This window comes from Rhinatrema bivittatum, chromosome 9 (genome assembly GCF_901001135.1).
Source record: "Rhinatrema bivittatum chromosome 9, aRhiBiv1.1, whole genome shotgun sequence".
In the NCBI taxonomy this organism is placed as follows: Eukaryota; Metazoa; Chordata; class Amphibia; order Gymnophiona; family Rhinatrematidae; genus Rhinatrema; species Rhinatrema bivittatum.
Window position 1 is genome coordinate 67,233,256 of NC_042623.1, and position 14,190 is coordinate 67,247,445.

Consider the following 14,190-nt stretch of genomic DNA (forward strand, 5'->3'; position numbering starts at 1 on the left):
TTGTAAAATTCCAGGGAGGAGCTGGTGAGAGTCACCCCTCGAGAGAGGGGGAAAAAGCTGCAGGACTGCGACGGGGCCATTACCAGGCCCAGGAGGTCGAGGGAACATCCCTGCAAGCTTTGCGACCCCAGTGACGTCATCTTTGGGGGCCGGGACTGCCCGATAAATTTGAACTGACTGAGCCAGGAAATTCGGAGGAGCCAGTGAGAGTCACCCCTCGAGAGAGGGGGAAAAGCTGCGGGACTGCGACGGGGCCATTACCAGGCCCAGGAGGTCGAGGGAACATCCCTGCAAGCTTTGCAACCCCAGTGATGTCATCTTTGGGGGCCGGGACTGCCCGATAGATTCGAACTGACTGTGGCGCGCAGCCGAAGCCGCACGCCAAAGGGGTGCGCCCCTTCTGAAAATTTGCCAAGTCCTCTATTCGTATTTATTTATGGGCAGAAAAAGGAAAACTAAACCGTTTACCTCATCTCCGGGTCCCACAACGGTATCAGGACCTATGGACCTCCATGTAGAACGTAGGGTAAGCTACCTATCGAGAAATATTCCTGAAATTTCTTTTTCTTCTGGGTCTCCCGAGAGTCCAGGCTTAGTGCAAACACCTCAACTGCAGATGGAATCATTGGACATAACTTCCCAAATATCCTCTCAAAATCTCGAAGGAATGTTGCCTATAAATAATTTACCTGGAAATGTGTTAGTGGAGGAAGTTCAGATGGGAACTGTATCTCAGGTTCCATTGCAACCCCCCCAAGATACTAATTTGAATTTAAATTTAGAAAGTCTTGACCCCCAAAAAGTTACCTTAGGGGATGTTTGGAAAGTTTTAATGAATATGCAAACTTTTCTTGTAAATTCTGTTACACAGTTTAATAATGCAACTTTGGAAACTAAAAATGCTTTGGGTAAACATGAAATACGTTTGAACCAATTAGATGAATCCATTAAGACGTCAAATATGCAAATATCAATGTTACAAACATCCAATACTGCCTTTATAAAGGATAGTTTAACAATTCATAAGCAATTAGAAAACATTGAAAATGAAAATAGAATGAAAAATCTTAGATTGCTGAATTTTCCAGTATCAAGACTCCTCTCAGCTATAGAATTATTTAAAAAATATCTCTCAGAGATACTTTCTGTTACCTCTATAGAGGAAAGGAGTATTTCTAAAATATATTATATTCCAAAAGCTAAGATTAGGCTCCAAAATGAATTAGAACAGATGGATATGATCCAAAGAGATTCACCTAATTTGACATCTTTCCTGGAGGCTTCAATAGATGACATACAGGAAAGAGCGACCCTTTTGGTTGCTTTTTGTAGTGAGAAGGATAAAAACTTGGTATTACAAAAATACTTTAAAAATAAAGACTTCCTATTTTGTGGCCAAAAGATTCAGATCTTTCCGGATGTCTCACGCACTACTCAGGCTAGAAGGAAACAATTTTTAATTTTGAAATCAAGAGCATTATCTATTGGTGCTAGTTTCCTTCTTAGGTTCCCTTGCAAATGTTCAATAATATATCAGAGAAATAAGTTTATTTTTCAAGATCCATCTCATCTTGAAATTTTTTTGACAGATAAAGAATCAGTTGAAGTATTAGTGAAGCACAAAATAAATAATACTCTCAAATTGTTGTTGTATAAACAAGGTATTTGTTATTTCTTTTTTCCTGTACTATCCTCCCAATATGGGGACTTTATTTTAGGTCTACTTATATATGTGATAATCTAGGATTTGGTGAATTTACCTTGTTGACAAAAAATTTTCTTGTATTTTTTGCAAATATGTAATTTGTATAAAATGATTAAACTATAAATAAAAAAAAAAAGAATTGTAAAATTCCTTTATGTTCACATATTCCAAATTTTTACTTAAAATTGCTTTCATGTCATGCTTTCTGTTCATCGGGCTTTAGATCAGTGGTAAAAAAACATGCATGTTGGATGTCCATTTTTATTGGCTAATCACAAGTGACATAATGACGTCTTTACCTCTATCAGGTGTTTTTTTATTGAAAATAATCAAAGACATCCAACATGCATGTTTTTTGCCATTGATCTAAAGCCCGGTGAACAGGAAGCATGACATGAAAGCAATTGTAAGTAGAAATTTGTAATATGTGAACATAAAGGAATTTTACAATTCTGTTTTTTAATTATGATATTCTTGTCGTTAAAGATTTTCATCTAGATGCGATATTGCCCTGACGCAGCATCCCGCGAAACGTTGCCAAGATTGGTGTTTCTTGTGTCTTTTGGCATCCATAGGCAACTTTCAGTGCCTCAATTTCAAAGAAGAAATTCACTTCTCAAGATAAATAAACATTGATGCCGTTCAGTCAACTTTCATAGTGCCGATAAGACTGTGTCTAGAATTGCATTATTGGCAGCTTTTTCAAGTGCCTATGAGATCGTGACTAGAATTGTTTTTCTACTGGGCAATTATAATGTTCTATAGACTGCAAGAATGGTTGTCAGACACATAATGGTGCCGGCTGAGTCTAATTGTTGAAAAGTTGATCCAGCTTAATTGCCGATTCAGAATTTTGTGAAATCACCCACAAAAATATCTGAGTTTACGTAGTGATTTCCACAACCATTGTACAAGCTCAATACAAACATTAGAGCTTACAAGAAATGTGTCAAACATATTTTTAAAGAAAAATCGAAAATTAAAAAAAGCAGATTTTCAATAAAAAAGATATAATTAAAAGAGGTTTTTAGACCTATGATTGCACTAACTGGTTTATACTCTGATAAGTTCATTCAGAAAAAACAACAGTGCTGAGGTCTTGTCCTCTATAAACAAAAATATTTTCATGCAGTCATTATAAAAACATTATTTTTATACACCAGCCATTTCTAGTTTAGGAGGTAGATGATACTACAAGATTGAGATTAGACACAGCAAAGAGGAAGGTCAACTCCTAACCTAAACTGCCAGCCCCTTCCCTTAATGATGCTGTATGAAAACAACATCAGGCCTCCTTTGGCGATTTCCCCTGTCTTCTCTCTGCCTTAAAGTTTGCCCCAATTTGGTTGATGCCCTTTGCCCCTCATTTTGAGCCTTGGGGTGCTCTTGCCACTGTGAGTGGCTGATTTGTACTTCTTATGATATTACTCTTTCAGAAGCCTTGGGGAGCTTATGCAACTGTTGTTAGTGCCTTTTGCCCCACTTTTGGAGCCTTGGAATATTCTGGTCTTTCTTGTTGATGCTTTGCTCTTCTGATGGTGCCTTGGAGAACTCTTGCCACTGCTGGCAGTTTTGTCCCATAATGGGTCCTAGGGCTATTCATTCCACTTTTGGTGTCACATTGACATAGTCTTGATGTGCTGGCATGCCTTCACCCTTCTAATGATGTCTACCCACAAGTTTCATTAGAAATTAGAAAACCCCAATTTGAAAGCCCAAAATAGGCTGCATTGCTTCACCCATTGACTTTAATGGGAAACACATGAACAATAAACTATATTTTTCATTTGAATAGAATAAAAAAAAAAAGAGGGACAGTAAATGTCAAACATGAGCACATTTGCCTGCATTCGTCGGCCCGGACCCAGGGATACAGCCATTTTACCCACGTGCAATATGACCACATATTATAAAATAGCCTGGCTGCGCACACACATGTACCAAATTTTAAGTGAACACGTGCATATGTGCCCAAATCCCGCCTCTTTATGTGTTAATTAGGGGATTATAAAAGGGGGCATACCAACACTATTCCCAGTTTTACAAGTTCGTCCATAGTTCACCAAGTTAAGAGGTCCTCCAAACTCTCCTAGTTCAATAGCCGTAACTCCCCCCAGTTAGCCCCAACTCTTAAAATCCCTCAGATCTGTCTAATTTTCTTTAATTTTTAACTTACAGATCATCCATAGCAGAAGTAAAGTTATGCAACAGGGGACCTTGGCACACACTGGGGCATAACTATTTATGCACACATCTCAGGTTCATACCCCAAAACACCCAGGACCCACTCTCATGCCACCCCTTTTTGAAAATTTTCGAGATGCGTGTGTAGTAGGAGAAACACGCGTATCTTGGCGGCTTATAAAATCCTCTCAGCGCGCGCAAGTCCGACTTATTTGCACATCCTCTAACTAATGCATGTGCAGGGCTTTTAAAATTCACATCATTGTGAGCTACAAAATGAATAAGCAAACTGAAATGACACTGCAAAGGCTGAAGTAGCAACTGAGGTTACAAAAGACAAGGAAGAAGAAAGGAGAATAGTGTAGGTCACATTGCACCTGAGTAGGTTATACAGGATTTGATGTAAACTGTGTGGAAGTATTTTCACATTTTCCTGACAAGCAAAATATTTGGCATTTTGTAACTTGTGCTCAGAGCATGTGAGCCTATGTCAAGTTAACTTTTCCCCTTAAATGACATTTCTAGAGAAATTGTTCTTGAGCTTAGCATGATAGTCAGAGCTAATAAGAGTTGTTTAGAAATGTGAAATGCATTGTGGTGATAGGAATACAATTTGTTAGCATTGGCCAAATGCAACAACAAAACAGTTATAGCTTAACAGGTGTACACAAACACTTACACTATTTGATACAAGAATAATCAAATCAGCTAAATTTAATAAAGAAATAACTTTAAAGGAATCAAAACCAACTCTAAATAGTTGCCTTATTTATCCTGAAAATCAGTATATTTAAACGTTTGTTATCCTAATACAGACGCTATCTGTATCTACCTATGTTGTTGCTGGAAGGTATTTTTAACTTATTATATATATATAATATATATCATCTAGTTCTGTAGTGTCTTAAAGCCATTTTGTAACTTTCCTAAAGTCCAGTGGTGAAAGCTGCAAGACAGCCATAACACAGCAGCTGAAGTTGCATACTGGAGCCACTTTCACCACCTACAATAACTGTGGGCCTGATTTACTAAAGCTGTTCTTCAATTCTGTGTCTGCAAAAAAGAAAAAGCCCGGTGATGGGTAAGATAACCAGAAAAATAGCCTGGTACTGCAACCCCCTACGCCTTGAGCCATGTGACCTCTCCGTCAGGGAAGAAACTAAGGCATGGATTTTTGGCCAGACCTTCCTTTAGATTCCTCAGCAAAGACGCTCAAGCTTTCTGACTTAACTATCTTCTTCACTTTCAAGTAAGGACTATAAATTTTAAACCGCTGGGTTCTCAATGCCATTCTAATAACTTGATTCAACTATGATTGTAAATGATTCTCGGTCAATGTACTATAACCAATTTAAAGCTTGTTGTAACCTGCCCTGAGGCCATTTTTGGAAAAAAGTGGAATATCAAAGGCCTATAAATAAATAAATAATCTGCCCAGTTATTTTTAATGGTTATTCAGCCATACCTTACTCAGCTAATTGTGAAGTTAAATAGCCAGCAAAATCTATCCCAAATTTAAGCAGGTATATTTAGACATTATTTGTGCAACTGGGGTTACTTGACTAACTTTAGCCAATTTGTGCTGAAGAGAATGCTAAACATCCCAAGAATGCTCCAACTATCCCCTTTTTTACCTGGATAAAAATATGCATTTTCTGATTTTAACTACACAAATTTAATCAATTAGAAGAGCAATATTTTTAGCTGGGTAGTTTTATATGACTAAAATCTAATTTTAGCTTGTCAAGTCCTTGGACTATTGACCCTTCAATGAATCAGGGCTTATGACATGCCGCCTTTTAAGTCACCTATACTCCAGTAAACAGGAAAGCTATAATGAAGAGAAAGATATATATATATAGCAATCAAAATAACGTTTTTTTTAATCCATACTTCTCCCACTATTAAATAACTATCAATTCCTACTTGCATCTCTAGAGCTTAACCTTCTACAGAAACCAAAAGGCAGTAATATTCCTGTTAAGAATCAATTTTTTATCCACAGAAATCAGATTCAGCCACCAGTAGTCAAATTTTGATCACTTCTAAGGTCCATATTCAAAAACCATTTAGATGGATAACTCAAAAGTCATGCATCCAAATGTCACAATTGGCATATTCAGCCACTTATCGATTAAATTATAGCCAGATAACTACTTATTTGGCTATAATTTAACCGCATAAAAAAGGGGTGTTTATCGGTGTTCCAAATATCACATATACCCGGCTAACAGGGTCAGTCATTTAAACGCAATGGGCCATTATCGCGTAGCTTAGGGCGTTATCGCACATGATAATGCCCTAACACATGTGATAACGACCACATTGTGGTGAAATAATTTAAGTGAGGGAAAGGGGAGGGGTTAGGGCACTGTTTGGGTAGGTTTAGAAAAAATTTGATTCCAGTACCGCTGTGGGCGATAATGTTTTAGACATTATTGCTGGCAGTGCCACCGGAATAACACCACCTTTCCCATTGGCGGTACAGGGGTGATAGTGTGCGCCACGGCCGCAAATGCTGTAGGCGAAAATGCACCGCCGTGATGTGGCCAGGTGCACACTATTACCCCCCCCCCCCCCCGCCCCTTGTTTTTTTTCGCGACTCATCATTCCGCTATATTTATAGCAAAATAGTGAATTCCGGGGTAAGTTAGCTGGATAAGTTCACACTTAAGTCGGTTAAGTTCACACTTATAGTCGGTTAAGTTCACACTTAACCGACTATATTCCCGTTGTAAAAAAATAAAAACATGCCCACACATTGTGGGCCTACAGGCCAAAACCTGCCCCCACTTCCCTCCAACTCAAGTTTCAATGGCATCTCATATGGCCTAAACCAATATAGCTAATTTCAATTTTTTTTAATAATTAATTTGGCTGAGAATCCCTCTTCCCCCACCCCCTGCTCCTGCTTCCCTATTGTTTATTTGTTTTTTAAAGTCATAGGGGCCAATGCAATACAGGGCACTCAGCCGAGTGCACTGATTAACTCGTGGTTTAAGGAGGGTTTTGAACGTGCATCCACAACCCTTTATTCTATAAGCAGATTAGTGCATCCAAAACGTGTGTCCAACCCCCGCGAAAGTAATAGCGCTCATCACATGCAAATGCGTGTTGATGAGGCCATTAGCTATTCTCCAACTGAAAAAAAAATGTGTGCCCGATACACAGATTTTTAGTCAGAAATTATCGCCTGCCCAGAGCAGGCGATAATTTCCGAGTAGACCAAAAAGAGTGCAGTAAAGCAGAAAACACTGCTTTTCTACACTTCCTCCAATTTAATATTGTCACGACATCAAGTTGGAGGAACCAAAAAGACCAGAATGTTTAAACATTTTTTTTTTTTTTAAAGTGTGCCGGCGGTCAGGTTAGGAAAAATGATGCTCAATTAACACGCGTCCATTTTCCTAACCCACTGATATCCACTTCTCCTGGGTGTCCGCTGCCATGGAGGCACTAGGGACGCACATTTGTTTTTAGCGCCTCCTTTTTACTGTGACCCCCTCATTTAACTATTCAATCGCGCACCCAGGAGAGGTGGCTGGGCACCACTTAGCAAAGTGGGCACTCATCAACACTGAGCGCCATTTTTCGTACAGATTTATTGCATTGGCCCCTCTGTCTCCAGCCTCCCCACCACCCACCCCAACTCTTTCCCTTTTATGCCCCTCCCTGTTCCCATACATTCCTTTGTAGAAGGTCTTCTCCCAGATCACAGTAGCTTCCTACTACAATCCCGGTCCAGTGCTTCTGACACTGCTACTCTACTATGATGATTGTGTATGATACCATCATAGTAGCATAGCAATGGCAGAAGTGCTGGGCAGGGATTACAGTAGGAAGAGTGGCAAAAAAGGGAAAGGGTTGGGGTGAGCAGCAGGGGAAGATTTGGAGATTACAAACTTAAAAAAAACAAAACAAAAGGGGAAGTGGGAAGTGGGAAGTGGGAGCAGGGGGTAGGGAGGGGGAAGGGGACTCCTGGCCTTTGAAAGATGGGTAGAGGGGGGTGGGGAGCAGGTTTGGGCCTGTAGACCTGTGATGTGCTTGTATGTTTTTGGGGGGTTTTTTTTACAACGGGAATGTAACAACCAGCTGTATTCTTTTGAATATAGCCATTTAAGCTTGAAGTTATCTGGCTAATTCTATCTGAATAAATTTGCACATAACCAGAGATATTCACAAACTATCCGGGTATGTTTAAATTTATCTGGCTATGGTTGAATAACTTTAATTGGGTATATTCAGTGGGACGTGTACCCCACTGAATATCCAGGATAAGTTATCTAACTGTAGCCAGATAACTTGTCCACTAGACGGCCAACTGAATATTGGACTTTACTGTGTTTTAGATGGATACCAAAGTCAAACAGACTTGGCATTTTAGTTGCATGGATTTATCAAAGGGAGGTCATAGCTTACTAAGCTATTAAAGTTATTTGCATGGATTTAGAAAAAGGAGGTTGTGCCTTTCTAACAGATTAGATTTTTTTTAAGGTGTGATTAAGCATACAGATTAAGGTGAGCTGATTGTTATAATGTGTTTGAATTTTCAGAAGAAATTTGACAAAGTCCCTCATAATAGATTCTTCTGAAAACTAAAAAGTCATGGGATAGGAGAAGGCCCTCAAAATGACCTAATTGGTTTCTGGGGAGTTATAGCCCATTGGCACTAACTCTGCTAATCAATGGCTTGCTGTATCACTTGGCTGTGCTTCCATTCTCTGCCCTTTTGGTTTTTGTTTTTTTTCCTTATCCTACTTTAAAATGAGTGAAGGGTATGTTTGTAATACTGTAACCCCCCAACCATGTTCCTACTTCTGTCATTGAATATGATAGCAAATAAGAATCATCTGTTCCTGAAGTAATGTCATAGACCCCAGTTGATCTCTGGCTCTTCATGCATCTCCTTACCACTGTGCTTATTCCAGGCTTTTTAAAATTATGTACATGTTTTTGTCTGCACTGTTTCCACTAAGCAAGCATCCACCATGCTTTCCATGAAGAAATATTTTGTGATATAGTTTCTGAGTGTAGTCCCCTGGAGCACTTGTTAGATAATCCCTATTGAGTTGGTTATTATATCAGAGTAAATGTAAATGGTATTTTTGGAACAATTATTTGAATGCTGCTGATTCTAAAGCAGTGGCCACTGGTAAATCTGTGCTTGCTTCAGTAGGGAACAGAAGCATATCTTTCCCACTGTAGCAGAGGAACCCTGGCATCCCACTAATACCCTTGAGAGCTAGAGAGGTACATTTACATTTCATGAGCTGCAGAACTGCATATTCAGTTGCTTTATTGTTCTATAATTTAATTTTGAGATGCTTGCATGTTTAAAGGAAATCATGAAAAACATAAAAATCATATTGTAGCAGGGAATATAACAATAAAAAAGCCATTTCTAACTTTGTATACAAAAATGTAGATTTGTTCTGTTTATGAAATTTAGATACCATTTTTATGCTGATGACTCCCAGATCTACCTTTGTACACCAGTAATTTCACCAAAAATTCAGTCCTTGATCTCAGCCTGCTTGTATGACATTGCTGCCTGGATGACCCACTGCCACCTTAAACTCAACATGGCCAAGACGAAGCTTATCATTCCTCCCAAGCCTACCTCCCCTCTTCCTCCTTTCTCTGTTTCTGTGAATAACATAGTCATCATCCTGATCCAATCAGCCCGTAACTTTGGAGTCCTCTTCAACTCCTCTCTCTCCTTCTCTATGCATATCCAAAACACTGCTAAAATGTATTGTTTAATTCTTTACAACATTGCCAAAATATGTCCTTTCCTTTCTGAACACACTACCAGAATGCTTATCTATTATCTCATCTTTTCCTGCTTAGACTATTCCAACCTGCTCCTCACAGGTCACCCAGCAAGCCATCTCTCTCCACTGCAATCTGTCCTAAATTCAGCTGCTATGCTCCCATAACCCCTCTTCTGAAGTCAGTGCATTGGCTTCCTATCCAGTTTTGCATACAGTTCAAGATCCTCCTTCTCACCTACAAATGCTTACATTTTGTAGCACCTCACAAGGTACTTCCCTTGACCCCGCCGCATCAGCTTTGCCGATCATAGGCTCAGTGCAGGGGGGATGGGAGTGAGCACATGGTGACGTCACACGGACGCAAAGCTGGGGCTGACATCAGGCTTGCGTCTATCTTGAGACTGAAAGCCATAACCTCCTTGCAGGTGCCAGGCACATCCTCTTTGTCCAGCTGGTGCCTGCGTTGTGCAGACCTCCCCCCCGTGTGGCAGGGCACATCGGGGCCGAGTGGCCCAGCAAATGCAGGCACAGGCAGGCATCCGACCTGGGCAGGCATCCCGATCCTGCCTTCCTCCACCCACCAGCAGATTTGCGGAAGGAGAATCAGCAGACCCGGGTGGTATTGAGTAAGTCCAGATGGCAACGGCAGTCCGCAGAGTCAGGCTTCACCTCTCCATCCCCTTCTCCCTATCAGCTCCCACAGATACCTTTCAACCAGGGAGACCAGGGTTCATATCCCACTATTGTTCCTCCCTATCAGCGACAGTTGGCTGGCAGAGGTAATTTCTCGCATGAGCCGAATCAGCATGGCTGAGAGAAAAGGTGGAATACGGTACGTACTCTTTCAGGATTGGAGCAGCTACACATGCCACTTGGGCAGGTTTGACCTTGGACACCATCCGTAAGATCAGCATTGGAGGTCTTCAGCGGTTAACTCGTATATCAGGCCAAGATTGTGCCAGTTTGGTCCTAACTATTAATTCATTCCTTTGCAGGTCTGTGGCTAGAATGGAGGATAGTATGGGTGGTGGGACACTCCTTTGTCCACTAGGCCACAAGGGCAGGCACAGGGAGGCCATACAGCACACATTTGGGTTTGGCTTTGTGCGGCGTCTGACTGCTATGCATGGGAATGTGAGGAATGCGGTGGAAGCAATTGCTACCCAAGATACGTGTTACCTTTGGCGCGCGGTCCGAGGCGAGGCAGCGCGCTGATGGCGGCGTTCCGGCTCCGGGGTGTAGCAGGGCGGTCCCGGCAGCGTCGGTAGCGCGAGCTAGCGGGGATCGGGGCGTTTCCGCTCAGCGGGCAGAGCAGCGTCTCCGCGCAGCAAGGGGAGCCAATCACCGCGGGACTCAAGCGTTGGCTCCGCCCCCTTGACGTCAGACGCCAGCAGAGGCTCCGTTTGCGCGGGAAAATAGACTATTTAAAGGGAGCAGCTTCCCCAAATCGCTGCTTCGGCCACGATTGTTCTGTGGAGCTTTCGCCTGGGGATTTTGCCTCTACTTCTGATTGTCTTCTACCTGTCTTGACCCGGACTGATTATTTGGATTTCGTTACCTGCCGCCTGCCTCTGGATTATCTGCTGCTTTGGTTCCTGATTGTCTGCTGCCTGCCCCGACCCGGACTGAGTATTGGATTTCGCTACCTGCCGCCTGCCTCTGGATTATCTGCTGCTTTGGTTCCTGATTGTCTGCTGCCTGCCCCGACCCGGACTGAGTATTGGATTTCGCTACCTGCCGCCTGCCTCTGGATTATCTGCTGCTTTGGTTCCTGATTGTCTGCTGCCTGCCCCGACCCGGACTGAATATTGGACTTCATTGTCTGCTGCCTGCCCTGACTCGGAGTGCCTTTGAGATTCCCGTCACGAGGTAAGCGGTCTAATCGGTGGTTCCACTACTATCTACCAGGGATCCTAACAGTTGGCCGAAGCCATGGAATCAGTTGATTTGACCGCTCTCCAAGCCATTCCTGGGATGGCTAATAAGATCCAACAACAGCAGGGGGTCTTAGACCAAGTCACGGGAGTTCTGGACCGATTGGTGGCACGAATGGACGCTCTGGCTCTTCTACCTACGGGACCAGCTCCCAGCCCAATGGTCACTCCTGTCCCAGTCAGGGTGCCGCCTCCGCCTCGCTTTAATGGTAATGCTGCCTTATGTCGGGGATTCATCAACCAGTGTCGAATGCATTTTTCTCTACAACCCGCCGCCTTTCCTAATGATAAGACCAAGACTACCTTCCTATTGTCTTTACTCGAGGGTCCGGCATTGGCCTGGGCATCTCCCTTGTGGGAACGAGATGACCCTATCCTCAATTCATTGGACCGGTTTCTCAAAGAATTCCGCTTGATATTTGACGAACCAGGACGTTCATCCTCCGCGGCAAATGAATTGCTTCAGATAAGACAAGGGCCACGTACGGTGGGGGAGTATGCCATCCAATTTCGCACCTTAGCAGCTGAACTGGCGTGGGGAGAGGAGAGTCTCACGGCCATCTTCCGACAAGGCCTTGCAGAACACATTAAGGATCAATTGGCTGGCAGAGATCCTCCGGAGACATTAGAGGGCTTGATCCAGTTAGCCATCCGGTTGGACTTACGTGTTCAAGAAAGAATGCGAGAGAGAGCTGTTACCCGCAGAAATTTCCGATTGGCTCCAACGTTTCAACAACCTATGGTTACTCCTCCTACGGCTCAGGCTTCTGGAGACTCGGAGGAACCCATGCAAATTGATCGATTTCGCCTAACTCCTGAGGAACGGAATCGCAGACGAGCAAGGAATCTCTGTCTGTACTGCGCCGGAGCAGGGCATTTTCTCAATAAATGCCCCAACAAGTCGGGAAACTCTCGGACCTAGGCCGGGTAGGAGAGGCCTCCCTGGGTCCCACCATTCCCTCTCCCCAATTATTATTACCCACGACCATCTGTCTGAACAACGAATCAGTGCACCTTCAAGCCTTCATAGACTCAGGAGCGGCAGGAAACTTCATCCAGGAACATTTGGTGCAGAAATACCGGATACCGATAGAATCATTACCCACTCCTCTGTCGGTAACCTCAGTTTCGGGGCAATCGGTGGGAATGCATATCGTGTATAGAACCAAACCCGTGTTGCTCCGTACTGGTATTTGTCATCTGGAACACATTCAGCTATTTGTTCTTCCATCATCAGTAAATCAGATCATATTGGGATTACCGTGGCTACGGATTCATCAGCCTCGCTTCGATTGGGCTTCCCTACAACTCGCTGCATGGAGTCCCTTCTGTTTCCAACATTGCCTTAAGAATCTGCCAGCCATCTCCGTACAGACCACGTCACTATCTTCGGGAATTCCACTTCCTTATCAAGACTTTCAGGACGTGTTTAGTAAGTGACACGCGGAATCCTTACTACCTCACCGCCAATATGACTGTGCCATTGATATCCTCCCCGGACAGACTCCACCCAAGGGACGAATTTACACCCTATCAGAACCGGAATCCACATCATTACGTCAATATATTGCTGAGAATTTAGATCGGGGATTCATCCGACCTTCTACATCCCCGGCGGGAGCTGGAATTTTTTTTGTTAAGAAAAAGGATGGGTCTTTAAGGCCTTGTATTGACTATCGGGGTCTTAATTCCATCACCAGAAAGAACAAGTATCCTATTCCCCTCATCACGGAGTTATTTGACCGAATTAAGGGGGCGCAGATATTTACCAAATTGGACTTGCGGGGAGCCTACAATTTGATACGGATCCGAGAAGGGGATGAGTGGAAGACCGCATTTAATACCCATGACGGTCATTATGAATATCGGGTGATGCCCTTTGGGCTTTGCAACGCCCCGGCGGTTTTTCAGGACATGATAAATGACATCTTTCGTGATATTCTTTATTCCCACGTCATTGTCTATTGGACGACATACTGATTTTTTCTCATTCTTTGTCTCAACATGTGCTCCATGTTCGGCAAGTTTTGCAACGCCTCCGGGAGCATAAATTGTTCGCCAAACTGGAGAAGTGTATTTTTCATCAACAACAGTTACCTTTCCTCGGTTATATTGTGTCCAACAAGGGCTTATCCATGGACCCTGACAAACTCAATGCCATCCTCAATTGGCCTCAGCCTGTTGGATTACGTGCCTTGCAAAGATTTTTGGGTTTCTCGAACTATTATAGGCAGTTTATTCCTCATTTTTCTTCTTTGGTGGCGCCGCTCACCGCCCTCACCAGGAAGGGAGCTTCCACACAGCACTGGCCGGAGGAAGCGGTAGGGGCCTTTCATCGATTAAAGAAGGCATTCACCACTGACTTATGCCTCCGCCGCCCTGATCCTGCCAGGCCGTTTACCCTCGAAGTCGATGCCTCGGCTGTGGGTGTGGGGGCGGTTCTTCTTCAACACTCGACTGAGGAGCACTGGGTGACCTGTGCCTTCTTTTCTAAGAAGTTTACATCGGCGGAACGCAACTATACCATTGGTGACCGGGAATTGTTGGCCATAAAATTGGCCTTTGAAGAGTGGCGACATCTGTTGGAGGGTGC